The sequence below is a fragment of the Chlorocebus sabaeus genome, chromosome 9 (genome assembly GCF_047675955.1).
Source record: "Chlorocebus sabaeus isolate Y175 chromosome 9, mChlSab1.0.hap1, whole genome shotgun sequence".
NCBI lineage: Eukaryota > Metazoa > Chordata > Mammalia > Primates > Cercopithecidae > Chlorocebus > Chlorocebus sabaeus.
The window spans coordinates 105,544,501-105,560,948 of NC_132912.1; the positions used below are offsets into that span (position 1 = coordinate 105,544,501).

Sequence of the window (16,448 nt, forward strand, 5' to 3'; positions counted from 1 at the left end):
TCTAGCAAGACAAATGTTACACTGTAACACTTTCATTACACATCCTTTCAGATCAGAGGCATGCATGCATGGAGAAAATATTCGTATTTTTCAGAATTCTACATGTTGCTTTTTGGTTTGCCATTTCCTAATTTATTTTCCTCATTTAAAATCCCACCTGGCAGTTTCATCAAACACAGAAACAACAAGCAAAAAAACCACAACTTAGTTTATTGATCAGATTTAAATATTTTTCTCTCTTAGTGGTTCATTTGGGAGAAGAAATTACTATTTGGCTTTCTACACCAGGATGTTGGAATATTGTAACTCTTTGGAACTTGAATACAGAATTGAATAGTGTGAGTTCATCCTGCTTACTCCTTTCTTTTTCCTTGGATAATTTGTCTTTAAGTTTTGCAAATCCATTTGCTACATTTGGGAGTGGGTGAGGAGCATAAAACCCACCCCAGTGTGATCTGGCACAATGGCTGACTTTCCATTTTTCTTCCTTAGAGCTGATTGCTGCTTTTCTTTGAGCTTTAAGCCTTTTTTTTTTTGAGATGAAGTCTTGCTCTGTCATCTAAGCTGGAGTGCAGCGGTGTGATCTCAGCTCACTGCAACCTCCGACTCCCAGGTTCAAGCGATTCTCCTGCCTCAGCCTCCCTAGTAGCTGGGACTACAGGCACATGCCACCATGCCCGGCTAATTTTTGTAGTTTCAGTAGAGATGGGGTTTCACTATGTTGGCCAGGCTGGTCTTGAACTCTTGACGTAACCTGCCTGCCTCGTCTCCCAAAGTGCTGGTGCTGGGATTACAGGCATGAGACATCGCGCCAGGCCCCTTTTTAATTTTTTTAAAATTTTTTTATTTTTAGAGATAGGGTCTCGCTATGCTGGCCAGGCTGGAGTACAGTGGCACAATCATAGGTCACTGCAGCTTCGAACTCCTGGGCTCAAGCGATTCTCCTGCCTCTGCCTCCCAAGTAGCTAGGACTATAGGCACACACTACAGTGTCCAGCTAATTTTGTTTTATTTGTTTGTTTATTTATTTATTTATTGAGACAGAGTCTTGTTCTGTCACCCAGCTTTAAAATACCGTTCACCTTTTTTTTAAGAGACGAAATCTGTCTCTGTCGCCCAGGCTGGAGTGCAGTGGCACGACCTTGGCTCAATGAAACCTCCACCTCCTAGTTCAAGCCATTCTCCTGCCAACCTCCCCAGTAGTTGGGATTACAGGCATGCACCACCATGCCCACCTAATTTTTGTATTTTTACTAGAGATGGGGTTTCACCATATTGGCCAGGCTGGTCTTGAACTCCTGACCTTATGATCCACCCGCCTTAGCCTCCAAAAGTGCTGGGATTACAGGCATGAGCCACTGCTCCCGGCCTTGTTTTATTTTTTGTAGAGGTAGGATCTTGCTATGTTGCCCAGGCTGGAGTACAGTGGTAATTGACAGGCATAGTCATAGTGCACGGTAGCTTTGAATCCCTGGCCTCAAGTGTTCCTTCTGCCTTAGCCTCCTGAGTAGCTAGGACTATTACTTTTTTTTTTTTGAGATGGTGTTTTGCTCTGTTGCCCAGGCTGGAGTGCAGTGGCACGATCTTGGCTCACTGCAACTTCCACCTTCTGGGTACAAGCAATTCTCCTGCCTCAGCTCACTGAGTAGCTGGGATTACAGGCACACACTACTACACCTGGCTAATTTTTGTATTTTTATTAAAGATCAGGATTTCACCATGTTGGCCAGGCTGGTCTCAAACTCCTGATCTCAAGTGATCTGCCTGTCTTGGCCTCCCAGAGTGCTGGGATTACAGGCGTGAGCCACTGTGCCCAGTCTACATTCTTTTTTAATTACACAAAAACAACACATGCTCATAACAGTGTTAAATAATAGAAAGATTAAAAAAATGTTGGCCAGGCCTGGTGGCTCATGCCTGTAATCCCAGCACTTTGGAAGGCTGAGGCAGGCCGATCACGAGGTCAGGAGATCAAGACCATCCTGGCTAACATGGTGAAACCCCGTCTCTACTAAAAATACAAAAAATTAGCCAGGCGTGGTGGTGGGCACCTGTGGTCCCAGCTACTTGGGAGGCTGAGGCAGGAGAATGGCGTGAAGCCAGAAGGCAGAGCTTTCACCGAGCCGAAATCGCACCACTGTCCTCCAGCCTGGGTGGCAGAGTGAGACTCTGTCTCAAAAAAAAAATATATATATATATTGTTTAGAGTAGAAAGTGAAAGTTTGTGGTTTGGTATGGATTTTTGGTGGTTTTTCTGCTTATGCTGCATATTCATAGATATATTAATATTCATACATAAACTTTATGTATATATATACACACACATATATATACACACACACCCACACCCACACATATATACAACCATAAAATTGTTTGGTACAGGTAGGGTTCTTTATTTGTTTTAAAAACAAAAATGTGGGCCAGGCGCAGTGGCTCAAGCCTGTAATCCCAGCACTTTGGGAGACTGAAGTGGGCAGATCACTTGAGCCTAGGAGTTGGAGACCAGCCTGGGCAACAGAGCGAGACTCTGTATCTTTGAGACAGAGTCTCGCTCTGTTGCCCAGGCTGGAGTGCAGTGGCACAGTCTCAACACAGTGCGGTCTCTGCCTCCTGGGTTCAAACAATTCTCAGACCTCAGCCCCATGAGTAGCTGGGATTACCAACGTTTGCCACCATACCTCGCTAATTTTTTTGTATTTTTAGTAGAGACAAGGTTTTGCCATGTTGGTCAGGCTGGTCCCAAACTCCTGGCCTCAATGATCCATCCCCTTTAGCCTCCCAAAGTGCTGGGGTTAAGACGTGAGCCACCACGCCCAGTCCAATTTTTAAATTTTTTGTAGAGACAGGGTCTTGCTATGTTGCCCAGGCTGGTCTTGAATTCCTGGCCTCAAGTGCTCTTGCCTCAGCATCCCAAGTAGCTGGGATTACAGGCACAAGTCACCACACCCAGCGATACTATTATTCTTGTTTGCACATCATTGTGCTCTCGAGCGAGAAGAGTGATGGGGTCACCACCAATGCAGCTGGGCGCTATTTGTCAAGTATAGGAGTCGTCACCCATCTTGACCACAGGGCTAGACCACATGTAGCTCTGTCTGCTGTTGTACACAGTACTGTGCTGCATTGAGGGGGATCCTTGACTCGTGTCCCCAACCTCCATTTGGCATTTCCTGTTCTGAGGGGAAGATGGTTTCTGAGTCTTTTTTTTTCTTTTCTTTGATACAAGGTTTCCCTGTGTCACCCAGGCTGGAGTGCAGTGGCACGATCATAGTTCATGGCAGCCTGACCTTCTGAGTTCTAGCGATCCTCCCACCTCAGCCTCCTGAGTAGCTGGGACTATAGGCGTGCACCTTTATGCCCAGCTAATATTTGTATTTTTAGTACAGACTGGGTTTCACCATGTTGGCCAAGCTGGTCTTGAACTCCTGACCTCCAGTGATCCTCCTGCCTCGGCCTTCCAAAGTGCTGGGATTATAGCATGAGCCACTGTACCTGCCCCCACCTTTTTTTTTTTTTTTGAGACAGTCTCACTCTGTCACCCAGGCTGGAGTACAATGGCATGATCTCGGCTCACTGCAACCTCTGCCTCCCAGGTTCAGGCGATTGCCCTGCCTCAGCCTCCCGAGTAGCTGGGACTACAGGTACCTACTACCACGCCTGGCTAATTTTTATTTTTAGTAGAGACGGGGGTTCCCCCATGTTGGCCAGACTGGTCTCGAACTCCTGACCTCATGTGATCTACCCGCCTCGGCTTCCCAAAGTGCTGGGATTACAGGTGTAAGCCACCACGCCCAGCCCCCCCTGTTTTTTTAAATAACAGTTTTATTAAGATCTAATTCACAGACCTTAACATTCACCATTTTCAAGGGTATGATTAAGTGGTTTTTAGTATATCCACAAGGTGTGCCACAGTCACCACTATCTTAATTTCAGAATATTTTCATCATTCCAAAAAGAAGCCTTATAGCCATTAGCATTCATTCCCCTTATTTTCCTCCCTCCAGTCCCTGGCAACCACTAATCTACTTCCTGTTTCTATGGATTTGTCTATTCTGGACATTTCATATGAATGGAACCATACACGATGTGGTCTTTTATGACTGGTTTTCTTAAAACTTAGCATGCTTTCAAGGTTCATCCATGTTGTAGCATGTATCAATACTTCATACGTTTTTACGGTCAATTAATGAAGGGTCCAGCCCTATGGGGTTTAGCGGGTGCTCTCCTCATGTGCGGAGACGAGAGATTGTAATAAAGAAAAAAAGACAAAGAGATAAAGAGGAAGCAACTGGGCCTGGGGAACCACTACCATCAAGATGCGGAGACCGGTGGTGGCCCTGGCTGGGCTCGCTGATATTCATTGCATACAAGACAAGGGGCAGTGGAAGGAGGGTGAATCTTCTAAGTGATTGACAAGGTGAAGCAAGTCACGTGATTACAAAATAGGGGACCCTTCCCCTTTAGGTAGCCGAAGCAGAGAGAGAAGGCAGCATACATCAACGTTTTCTTCTCTGCACTTATGAGAAAGATCAAAGACTTTAAGACTTTAATTATTTCTTCTACCGCTATCTACTATGAACTTCAAAGAGGAACCAGGAATACGGGAGGAGCATGAAAGTGGACAAGGAGCGTGACCATTGAAGCACAGCACCACAGGGAGGGGTTTAGGCCTCCGGATGACTGCGGGCAGGCGTGGATAATATCCAGCCTTCCACAAGAAGCTGGTGGAGCAGTGTTCCCTGACTCCTCCAAGGAAAGGCGACTCCCTTTCGTGGTCTGCTAAGTAACAGGTGCCTTCACAGACACTGGCGTTACTGCTTGCCCAAGGAGCCCTCAAGAGGCCCTTATGTGGGTGTGACAGAAGACTCACCTCTTGCCTTCTAGGTCACTTCTCACAATGTCCCTTCAGCACCTGACCCTATACCCGCCGGTTATTCCTAGGTTGTATTAGTAATGCAACAAACAGTAACATTAAAAGCTAATGATTAATAATGTTTATAATAATGATTGATAATTGTCCATGATCATCTCTATATCTAATTTGTATTATGACTATTCTTATTCTAACTATTTTCTTTATTATACTGAAACAGTTTGTGCCTTCAGTCTCTTGCCTTGGCACCCAGGTACTCTTTCGCCTACAAATTAATACACCATTTTATAGATAGACTCCATTTTATTTATTCATCAGTTGATGAACATTTGAGCTGTTTCCACTTTGGGACTATTATGAATAATGCTGCTGTGAACATCGGTGTACAAGTTTTTTTTTTTGGTTTTAGAGATGGGGGTCTTACTGTATTGCCCAGACTGGGGAGTAAGCTATTCACAGGCAAGATCATAGCTCACTGCAGCCTTGAACTCCTGGGCTCAAGTGAATCCTCCTGCCTCAGCCTCCTGAGTAGCTGCAACTACAGGCATACGCCACTCTGCCTGGCTTGATGTACAGGTTTTTATGTGGACTTGTTTTTAATTATCTTGGGTGTATACCTAGGAGTGGAATTGCTGGGTTATTTGGTAATGCTATGTTTAACATTTTGAGAGACTGCCAGACTTCTCTGAAGCAGCTGCACCATTTTATACCCCCAACAGCAATGTATGAGAGTTCCAATTTCTCCAACACTTGTTATTGTCTGTCTTTTTAATTATAGCCATGCTAGTGGGTGTGAAGTAGTTTCTCATTGTGATTTTGATTTGCATTTCCCTAATGACTAGTAGTGTCGAATTTTTTTCCTGTTCTTATTGGCCATTTGTGTATCGTCCTTGGAGAATTCAATCCTTTGTTCATTTACCCTTATCTGACTCAGGGGCCAGAGGTCTTCCCAGTGAGTGATGCCCAGGGTGAGGTTTTCTTTTAAACTGGGCTCTGTCAGGGCTCCGGCATTTCCAGACTTGGCTATGTTCCTGCCTAGTCTTATGACCCTGGGCCACTTAACCTCTCTGAGCCTGCCTGCTTGCTTTCTTGCTTTCTTGCTTTCTTTCTCTCTTTCTCTCTTTCTCTCTCTCTCTCTCTCTTTCTCTTTCTTTCTTTTTTTTTTGAGATGGAGTTTTGCTCTTGTTGCGCAGGCTGGAGTGCAATGGCACGATCTCGGCTCATCACAACCTCCGCCTCCCGGGTTCAAGCGATTCTCCTGCCTCAGCCTCCCGAGTAGCTGGGATTACAAGCATATGCCACCACGCCCAGCTGATTTTTGTATTTTTAGTAGAGACGGGGTTTCTCTATGTTGGTCAGGCTAGTCTCGAACTGCTGACCTCGGGTGATCACCCTCCTCAGTCTCCCAAAGTGCTGGAATTACAGGCGTGAGTCACCGCGCCCAGCTGAGCCTTCCTTATTTCTATCAGCATTGCCCAGAGACTGCTCTGAGGCCAGCCATTGCTTGATAAGAGACCTATGTGGTCAGAGAAGTCTCCCCTCTCATTTGGGGAGTCTTAGTGCGTATGCTTACAGTTCAGCTTCTGAACAGTCACACAGTTAGGACATCTATATGAAACCTTTATCCAATATATAAATTGCAAATGTTTTCTCCCGTTCTGTTTTGCCCTCACTTTTTTTTTTTTTTTTTTTTAAGATGGAGTCTCACTCTGTTGTCTGGGCCAGAGTGCAGTGGCACAATCTCGGCTCACTGCAACCTCCGCCTCCCAAGTTCAAGTGATTCTCCTTCCTCAGCCTCCTCATTAGCTGGGAATACAGGCGTGTGCCACCACACCCGGCTAATTTTTTTTTTTTTTTTTTTTTTTTTGTATTTTTTGGTAGAGATAGGGTTTCACCATGTTGGCCAGGCTGGGTGTTTTTTTTTTTTTTTTTTTTTTTTTTTTTTTTTTGAGACGGAGTCTCACTCTGTTGCCCAGGTTGGAGTGCAGTGGTGCGATCTTGGCTACTGCAGCCTCCACCTCCTGGATTCCAGTGATTCTCCTGCCTCAGCCTCTCAAATAGCTGGGATTACAGGCACCTACCACCATGCCAAGCTAATTTTTGAATTTTTAGTAGAGATGGGGTTTTCCTATGTTGGCCAGGCTGGTCTGGAACTCGTGACCTCAGGTGATCTGCCTGCCTCGGCCTCCCAAAGTGCTGGAATTACAGGCGTGAGCCACTAAGCCCAGCCTTAACTTTTTTTATGTTTAATTTTTTCTTTTTTTGAGATGGAGTTTCACTCTTGTTGCCCAGGCTGGAGTGCAATGGCACAATCTTGGCTCATTGCAATCTCCACCTCCCAGGTTCAAGTGAGTCTCCTGCCTCAGCCTCCCGAGTAGCTGGGGTTACAGGCACCTACCACCATGCCTGGCTAATTTTTTGTGTTTTAAGTAGAGACAGGGTTTCACTGTGTTGGCCAGGATGGTCTTGATCTCCTGATCTTGTGATCTGCCCACCTCGGCCTAATTTTTTGTATTTTTAGTAGAGATGGGGTTTCACCATGTTGGCCAGGCTGGTCTCGAATTCCTGACCTCAGGTGATCCACCCACCTCGGCTTCCCAAAGTGCTGGAATTATAGGTGTGAGCCACTGCACCCACCTTTAATGTTTAATTTTTTAGGAACAGTGTCTTGCTGTTGCCCAGGCTGGAATGCAGTGGCGTGATCACAGCTCACTGCAGCCTTGACCTCCTGAGCTCAAGCAATCCCCTACCTTAACCTCTCCAGTAGCTGGAACTACAAGTGTGTGCCACCACATCTAGCTAATTTTTAAAACATGTTTTTTTATAGAGGCGGGGTCTTCCTATGTTGCTTATGTTGGTGGAGAACTCATGGCCTCAAGCATTCTTCCCACCTCAGCTTCCCAAAGTGCTAGGATTACAGACAGGAGCCACTACAGCTGGCCATCTTTTAGAGATCGCACCACTCCAGCCAGGGTGACCCTGTCTCAAAAAATGAAGAAGTAAAAATAAATAAAAAATGAGTCTCTAAAAGATAACAGTGTTTCTCAACATTAATGTCATCCCATAGCATCCCCAGAAAACTTGACAATAATTCCTTAATGTTGTAGGATAGGATCTTGCACTTGAGAATTTAAAAAAGATCTAAGAATAAAAATATTGTTACAAAATTCAGCTAATTATGACAGTTCTTCAGTTTTCTTAATTAGCCCTCAGTACGTTCCTCTACTTGAAAAAATGTTACTCCCAACAGTACCCTCAATCCCATGAGAATCAAAAGTACTCTTTCAATCCCAGCATTCTCAGTGTTACTTGACCAGGTCTAGTAGTGGTGTTTTAATGGTAACCTTTTTTCCACCCTGCAAAACTTGGTCTTTCATTTTCTTTGACACACACATCTGTTTCCAACCTTTGCTTAGTGTATAAAGTGAAAGATTAACTTATGACTTTTGCCCTCAATTTCTAGTGAAGAGAGAATTTTGGGGAAAATCCTCTTATCTGAGATTGCATAAATGTTCAGAGAAACATGGAAAAATGAAGAGACCCTGCCAGCGTATCTTCTCTTCTTCCAGCTTTTCGGGAGTGCAAGCTGTGGGTCCCTATCCTGTGTTTGGCTGACTATGCCTACCCTTACAGTAGAGTACTGGGGGTTTCAGGGCAGGTGAGCAACGCTGCTGAGGGAGAAATGGAATGTAGAATTTAGAGATTGAGGCTGGGTGCAGTGGCTCATGCTTGTAATCCCAGTACTTTGGGTGGCCAAGGTGGAAGGATCACTTGAGGCCAGGAGTTTGAGACCAGCCTGGGCAAGGTGGTCAAACCCTGTCTCTACAAAAATACAAAAATTAGCTGGGTGGTGTGGCTCATGCCTGTTGTCCTAGCTACTTGGGAAGCTGAGGTGGGAGGATCACTTGAGACCGGGATGCAGAGGCTGCAGTGAGCTGAGATCGCACCACTGCACTCCAGCCTGGGTGACAGAGTGAAACTTTGTCTCAAAAAAAAAAAAAAAAAAAAGAATTTGGAGACTGAAAGACACTGGAGAGAGAAGGATACTATGAACAGATGTTCAGTTAGAGAGTCTGTGCTACTCAAAATGTAGGAGATTTGGGGTTGAGCAGACTCCTGTGTGACTGTTCCGAGGCTTAACTGTAAGCTTATACATTGTGACTCTACAAACGAGATGGTAGACTTTGATTACATGGGCCTCTTATCACAGATATGGCTGGCCTGGGAGGGGTCTCTGTGCAATGCTGATAGAAGTAAGGAAGGCTCAGAGAGGTTAAGTAATTAGCCCAGAGTCATGAGACTAGGTGCTAGCATGGCCAGGTCTGGAATGCCAGAGACCTGGAACAATTTAGTTTAAAGGAAAGTTTCCCCCTGGGCATCCTTCACTGGAGTCTCATGGGAAGACCTCTGTCCCTTCAGTTAAAACCCTTAGTCTAATCCAAGGTCACTTTACATTTTCAGACCTCCAGTATATACATCTGGGAAGCAGGGATGGCAATATCCTGTTATCAGCTGTATACCAGCTGATAGAAGGAGCAGCTAAAATGGATGGGCAGGTTGTTTATCAACCTTGAATTATGATTTTATTGAATTGTTTCTCTGTATTTTATTTTCCTTTTTTTTTTTTTTTTTTTGAGACAGAGTCTCGCTCTGTCATCCAGGCTGGAGTGTAGTGGCACAATCTTGACTCACTGTAACCTCCGCCTCCTGGGTTCCAGCAATTCTCGTGCCTCAGCCTCCCAGGTAGCTGGGACTGTAGGTACACACCACCACACCTGGCTAATTTTTGTATCTTTGGTAAAGACGTGGTTTCACCATGTTGGCGAGGCCAGTTGCAAACTCCTGACCTCAGGTGATCCGCCTGCCTCGGCCTCCCAAAATGCTGAGATTACAGGTGTGAGCCACCGCGCCTGGCCTTCTTTGTATTTTCTTGAAGTTTGCTGAGTTCTCTGCAAGAAGGAGGATGACTTATCGTGCCTCTCACTGGCAAGCTCCACCTTTTCTGTAATTTTGAGCACAGTGCAAGGCCTTGGAAGAGCTTTGTTTCTTGAGTCTCTCAAAGGAGAAGAACAACATTAGTGTTTCTGGGAGGGCCAATGGCTGTGCTGTGATGGGGCATGGATACTTTCTCAGAGGTACTTTCCCCCAAGCTTTAGGCATGTCTGACCATTTCTTCTGCTTTGGTCTAGTGCTTTCCTCATGATTTAGACTCTGGATGAAGGTGTTTTTGAAGTAGGTTTACTTACTGCTGTCATACTGTGTCACCTCACTCTCTGTGGCCTGGAAGTGCAGGGTTTCAGGCCTGGCTGTGGGTGGGCGTTATATGACAAAGGGCTCAGCGTCCCTTGCATCTGTTATGATGCCCTCTCTGGTTTCACCACCTTTAGTCATCGTTTTACTTGGGGTGTGGACATATTTGTTCCGGGAGCTTCCCCACCCTGTACAACTTATTGGAGGGATAAATTGTCCTAATGTTTTCTTCTGGTGTTTTTAACCATGAAATCTTAGACCTGGAGTAGATTTGGTTACCAAATAGCCTAAGGAGGGAGGACATAATATTTGATTTATGTAAGATCCAGGAAATAAGGGAAGGCACAATGCCATGAGCTGTGCTTCCAGCTAGACCTTATTAAGTTTCACAATCCTTTATGCAAAAGAGACAACTTCCAGGTGTTGCTAATGGAGGTATCTCGTGACCTAAAGAGAAAACCAGGAGCAGCTTCCTTCTATTTCTCCAAATCCAGAAACGATTGCTAGGGAGTTAGACCATGGCCCAGCTCTGCTTTGAGAAAGGGAATTTTGCTTTTGAGATGATTGAAGTGCTTTAGATTCCTCAGCTTAGAAATGAGAGACGTACAGATAATGAGACACACGGAGGCTTTGCCGCATCAGACTTCATGAGCTTGGAGAACATGCAGGTGCTCTCCTGACCTCTTAGCTGTTTGTCAGGTTTCTATGACCAGGCAGGTGTTACCAGTACTAATGTTTAGGGATTCAGCTATATTTTAACTTCATTTTTATGATCCTTTTTTTTTCCAGACAGGATCTTGCTCTGTCACTCAGGCTGGAGTGCAGTGGTGTGACCACAGCTCACTGCATCCTCAACCTCCCTGGACACTCAATTGATCCTCCTACCTCACCCTCCCCAGCAACCGGGACTGCAGTCATATAGCACCACACCCAGCTAATTTTTGTATTTTTTTGTGGAGATGGAGTTTTGCCATGTTGCCAGACTGTTCTCGAACTCCTGGACTCAAGTGATCCACCCTCCTTGGCCTCCCAAAGTGCTGGCATTACAGGCATGTGCCACCACACCCAGCCAGGATCCTCTCTTTAGTCACATCTTTATCTCTTCATTCGTATAACAATCTTTTCTTGAGGGCCTGCTTTGTGTAAGGCATTGTGCTTGGTACCGTGAGGAATATGGAAGTGAATGTTTCACATCTTACCCCTAAGTTGCTTACTTTAGAGGAGAAGGTAAGGCTGAGAAGAAATAACTAAAACATAAAGTGTGAAATGGCTTTGTTGAGTTTATGAGTCGCATATAAGAAGTGAGTGGATTTTCCTATAAAAGCACAACCAAGATGATTTCTTTCTGGACAGTGAGAATGCCTAGAGCACCCAGAACTGCTTCTAAGGACTCAGAGAGTTGAGCTGCCTGTCAGCTCAAAAAGGCTAACTCAACTCAAAAAGGCTAACCTTGCTGTTAGCCTTTTTCTTGGGTCAGCCACCATTGTACCCACATTCCCACTTAATGTAGACCATGTCTGTATCTCACCCAAAGTTTAAATAACAGTGAAAGATGAAATCAGATTGGTGGAGACCTGGAAGCCTAATTTTCCTAATGGATTCTCTTTCCAAATTACATCTGGCCGAGGTGGGAGGATCACTTGAACCTAGGAGTTCGAGACCAGCTTTGGCAACATAGGAAGACCCTGCCTCTATAAAAATTTTAAAAAATTAGCCAGGGCCAGGTGTGGGATTACACCTGTAATCCCAGCACTTTGGGAGGCTGAGGCAGGCAGATCACCTGAGGTCGGGAGTTTGAGACCAGCCTGACCAACATGGAAAAACCCCATCACTACTAAAAATACAAAAATTAGCTGGGCATGGTAGTGCATGGCTGTAATCTCAGCTACTCGGGAAGCTGAGGTAGGAGAATTGTTTGAACCCGGGAGGCAGAGGTTGCGGTGAGCCGAGATCGCGCCATTGCACTCCAGCCTGGGCAACAAGAGCAAAACCCTGTCTCAAAAAAAAAAACAAAAACAAAGAACAAAACAAAAAAAAAACTAGTCAGGCATTGTGGTAAATGCCTGTAGTCTCAGCTACTTAGGAGGCTGAGGTGGGAGGATTGCTTGTGTCCACGAGGTCGGAGGCTACAGTGAGCCATGATCGCATCACTGCACTCCAGCTTGGGTGACAGAGCGAGATCCTGTCTCAAAAACAAAGAGCAAGCCTGGCCAACGTGGTAAAACCATGTCTCTATTGAAAATACAAAAATTAGCTGGGCATGGTGGCATAAGCCTGTAGTCCCAGCTACTTGGGAGGCTGAGGCAGGAGAATTACTTGAACCCAGGAGGCAGAGGTTGCAGTGAGCCGAGATTGCACCTATGCATTTCAGCTTGAGCAACAGAGCGAGACTCTGTCTCAAAAAAAAAAAAAAAAAAAGCAAAAAACAAATTACATCTGAGTGTGTTTCATGTAGTTGGTGTGATCTACGTCCCTCCTTTTGTTCTTATTCTAATCTTCGGTTTGGAGAGCAGTTTGTGAGGAGGCATGAAATGTATCTGGAGACAGCTATGAACTGTAGCCTGCTGATTTTCATGTAATTCTTGGCTACTTGCCAGTATGGCTGGGGTTAAACTGTTTCCAGGGTAGGAAAAACAGGAACCTAGCATTTTGGTATGAAAACAAACAAGGCTGCTTTGTACTTGATGAAGCTCAAGTTGCAGATCCAGTGAGAGCCCATTAACTATTGGTGATGGCCCACCGACAGTGGTGAGTTTCAGAGACCCCAGCACATTCTGGAAATAGCAGCGAATGGTTGTGCAGCCTACGAAAGTAATAAATATTTCTGCAGTGATTGTCAACAACAAAATGATTTTCTTGTTTGGGGGGCAGGGAGGCAAGAGGCAGAAACCTTAGGAAGCTGTTGCTCACCAGTTTCAGCTTCTGCTACTTTTATTTCTCTCCATTTAAAGCTGGGTGCAGTAGCATGAGCCTGTGGTCCCAGTTACTCAGGAGACTGAGGTGGCAGGTTCACTTGAGCCCAGGATTTTGAGGCTGCAGTATATTATAATGGCCCCTGTAAATAGCCACTGCACCCCAGCCTGGGCAACATAATGAGACCCTGTCTCTCAAAAAAATAAATAAAAGACTGAGGCTGCTCCAATGACATGGGGTGGAGTCAGGAACCTAGGACTCTTTCTGGCCCACTTTAGAGAGCAGGATTCTGTGAGGTTGAGGTCAATGACTGGGAAAGCCCTAAAGTTCTCATCTGTGTCTTTCTTCTACCTCCTCCAACCTTTGCAATAAAACGAAATCAATCCCAGATTTACCATATTTTAGTAGTAAATATCAAACAAGCAAAACGAGGGTCTAAAATACTCCACTAAAATAGAAATTCCTATATTTGATATTCATGCTGCTACTGTAATCATCAGAAAGAAAAAATGTGCTGGTCAAAGGTACTCATTAGATGTGTACTTGTGTAGGGCCTTGACATTCTACCTCCAACTAATCTTCGCGTCATCTTTTTCTGCCTTTGGACATATGCCCCATGCGTCCTTGTTTCCATGCTTTTATTCATGATCTGCTCTGCATAGTGTGCTCATTTTATTCACCAAAACCCTACCTATTATTTTAGTATCCATCTCTTTGGGGTGTTGTAGTTTGTTTTTGTTTTTGTTTTTTAAGACAAATTCTTGCCTGTTGTCCAGGCTGACATGTATTGGCATGATCTTGGCTCACTGCAACCTCCGCCTCCTGGGTTCAAGCGATTCATTCTCCTGCCTCAGCCTCCCAAGTACCTGAGATTATAGGCATGCACCACCATGCCCGTCTAATTTTTGTATTTTTAGTAGAGACTGATTTTGCCATGTTTACCAGGCTGGTCTTGAACTCCTGACCTCAGATGTTCCACCCACCTTGGCCTCCCAAAGTGCTTGAGCCATCGTGCCTGGCATTGGTTTGTTTTTTAAGAGATAAGATCCTCACTCTGATTCCTAGGCTAGGGTGCAGTGGTACAATCACAGCTCACTACAGCCTCAACCTCTTGGGCTCAAGTGATCCTCCTGCCTCAGCCTACTGAGTAGCTGAACCTACAAGTCATGCGCCACCATGCCTGGCTAATTTCTTAACTTTTTGTAGAAACGGGGTCTCGCTATGTTGCTCAGGCTGGTCTTGAACTCTTGGCCTCAAGTGATCGTCCCACATCAGCCTCCTGAAGTGTTGGGGAACCACGGTGTCCAGCTCTTGATAAAATTTTCTTTGAAAACAAAAACCTTCTTTGGCCATTCTGTCCCTCAACAGCATCCCTTCTTTGTTTTCTTTTTTCTTTTTTTGCTGGAAGCTCAGAGGATCATCCAGCATCTCTTCTTTGAGCTCTTCTTATGTCACTGTGTTTGTCCCCCACCTCACCATGTTTATCATAGAGTACATATGTTTGTTTCTATGTAGCTAACTAAATAAATCCTCCAGGGCGAGACTGATTCATCCAATAGTACATCTTTGTTATCCCCACAGCACATCCTGGGTAGACTGGATGCAACTGTAAATATCAGGTCACAAGTAGGGGGGAAGTGACAATTAATATCAAAATCCTATCTCCATGTGTGTCCAAGCCTTTTTTTTTTTTTTTTTTTTTTTGAGACGGGGTGTTGCTCTGTCGCCCACGCTGGAATGCAGTGGCGCTATCTCGGTTCACTGCAAGCTCCGCCTCCCGGGTTCAGGCCATTCTCCTGCCTCAGCCTCTCGAATAACTACAGGCGCCTGCCACCACGCCTGGCTGATTTTTTGTATTTTTTAGTAGAGACACGCGTTTCACCATGTTAACCAGGATGGTCTGGATCTCCTGACCTTGTGATCCGCCCGCCTCGTCCTCCCAAAGTGCTGGGATTACAGGCGTGAGCCACCGCGCCCAGCCGTCCAAGCCATTTTGGAGTCATACAGACCTGGTTGAGATTCTGGCTCCACTGCCTATTAGGTGTGTGTCCTTGAACGAATTACCTAACGTCACTGTAAAATATGAGATGTCACCATCTGTTGGAATCTTCCCTCTCTGAAATATGTGATTTGATGTTTAGTAGAGGATTACATACTGCAGTTAAGAACCATTTACCCAGCTCTCTTTCCTGAAAGACTCAGTAGTAGGAAAGCACTTATGGGTTTTTACGGATACCTTGTGGAAGAGATAAGCTCTGTGACTTGTAGAACAGAGCCTTGTCCTGCCCAGAAGCAGGAGAGGTGTGTGTTTTCTTGCCTGGGCAGGCCTGCTACATGCCTGCCTTTGTCCAGCCCCAGGACATAGATAAAGCTAGTGTTCTTGGTTTCTAGCAGTTAAGCAACCTTTAGTGTTTCTGCTTGGCAGAGTTCTGGGTTTGGGATTTATCCCCTTGCATTCCCCAAAATAATTACTTCAGGATCCTTTTGTTAATGCCCAGCCTCACACTCATGACATGAAGATGTCTCAGTTTAACTTTTATTGTGACACTCATGTTGGTTTGAGGTTTCAGTTAGTATTTATTCTCTCCTTTCTTGAGTCAGAACTCTAAGGCATTTAAATGGGTGCGTGCCCAAACCAGAGAAAGATAAGAAAGATCTCTTATCTTAGACATTCTGTGTCTGCCCAGCAGCCTCTGCTCAAAGCTCCTGGAAACAAAATGGCCTTACGCCTGGAGATTATCTCCTACCCTAGAAGCCTGGTAGTTACTGTCCTGTTCTGACAAACTCTCTTTCTTCAGATCCCTTGATTGTGAAATAAGATACCCCTAGACCTTCAGCCATAGTTGCCATCACCCTCAGTTGACCAGATGACATGGGTGTGGGAGCAGCTCACCAGGTTCCCAAGAGCCATGACCTGGGAAGGTCTCCAGTCTATTCCTTGTGTGTGGATCTGTTGTGCATTGGGAACAGATGAGAACGTTAGGGCTTTCCCAGTCATTGACCTCATAGAACCTTGCTCTCCAAAGTGGGTCAGAGGGACCCTAGGACCCTGACTTCACACTCCAGAATGCCACCATCATATATGGTGTGCACAGCAGTCTCATAAACAGGGTTCCAGAGCGCTGACCAGGGACCTGCCTGTCTGCTTAACATTCTCCTGACCCTCAGTTCTGATTTTTGCTGTTTTTTTTTTCCCCTTGTTTGTAACTTCTTATATTCTAATATCTGATGCCTGCGTGATCATAAAGGAAACAGCCTGTGGAGCCAGAGTCTTCACTCAAATCCTTGCTGTCTCACAGCCAGCTGTGTGACCTTGGGCAAGTTACATAAACCCCATATGCCTCCATTTCTGCAGCTGAGTAATAGGGATAGTAATAGCCACATCATAGGGTTGTTGTGGCTTTGAGAT

The 16,448-nt window shown here is 45.2% G+C and overlaps 1 protein-coding gene across 1 annotated transcript in view; it reads left to right on the forward strand.

Annotated features, from left to right (window-relative positions):
- Window positions 1–16,448, forward strand: part of WBP1L (WW domain binding protein 1 like) — a 75,884-nt gene that overhangs the window by 10,254 nt on the left and 49,182 nt on the right. The gene's annotated exons all lie outside the window — the stretch shown is intronic.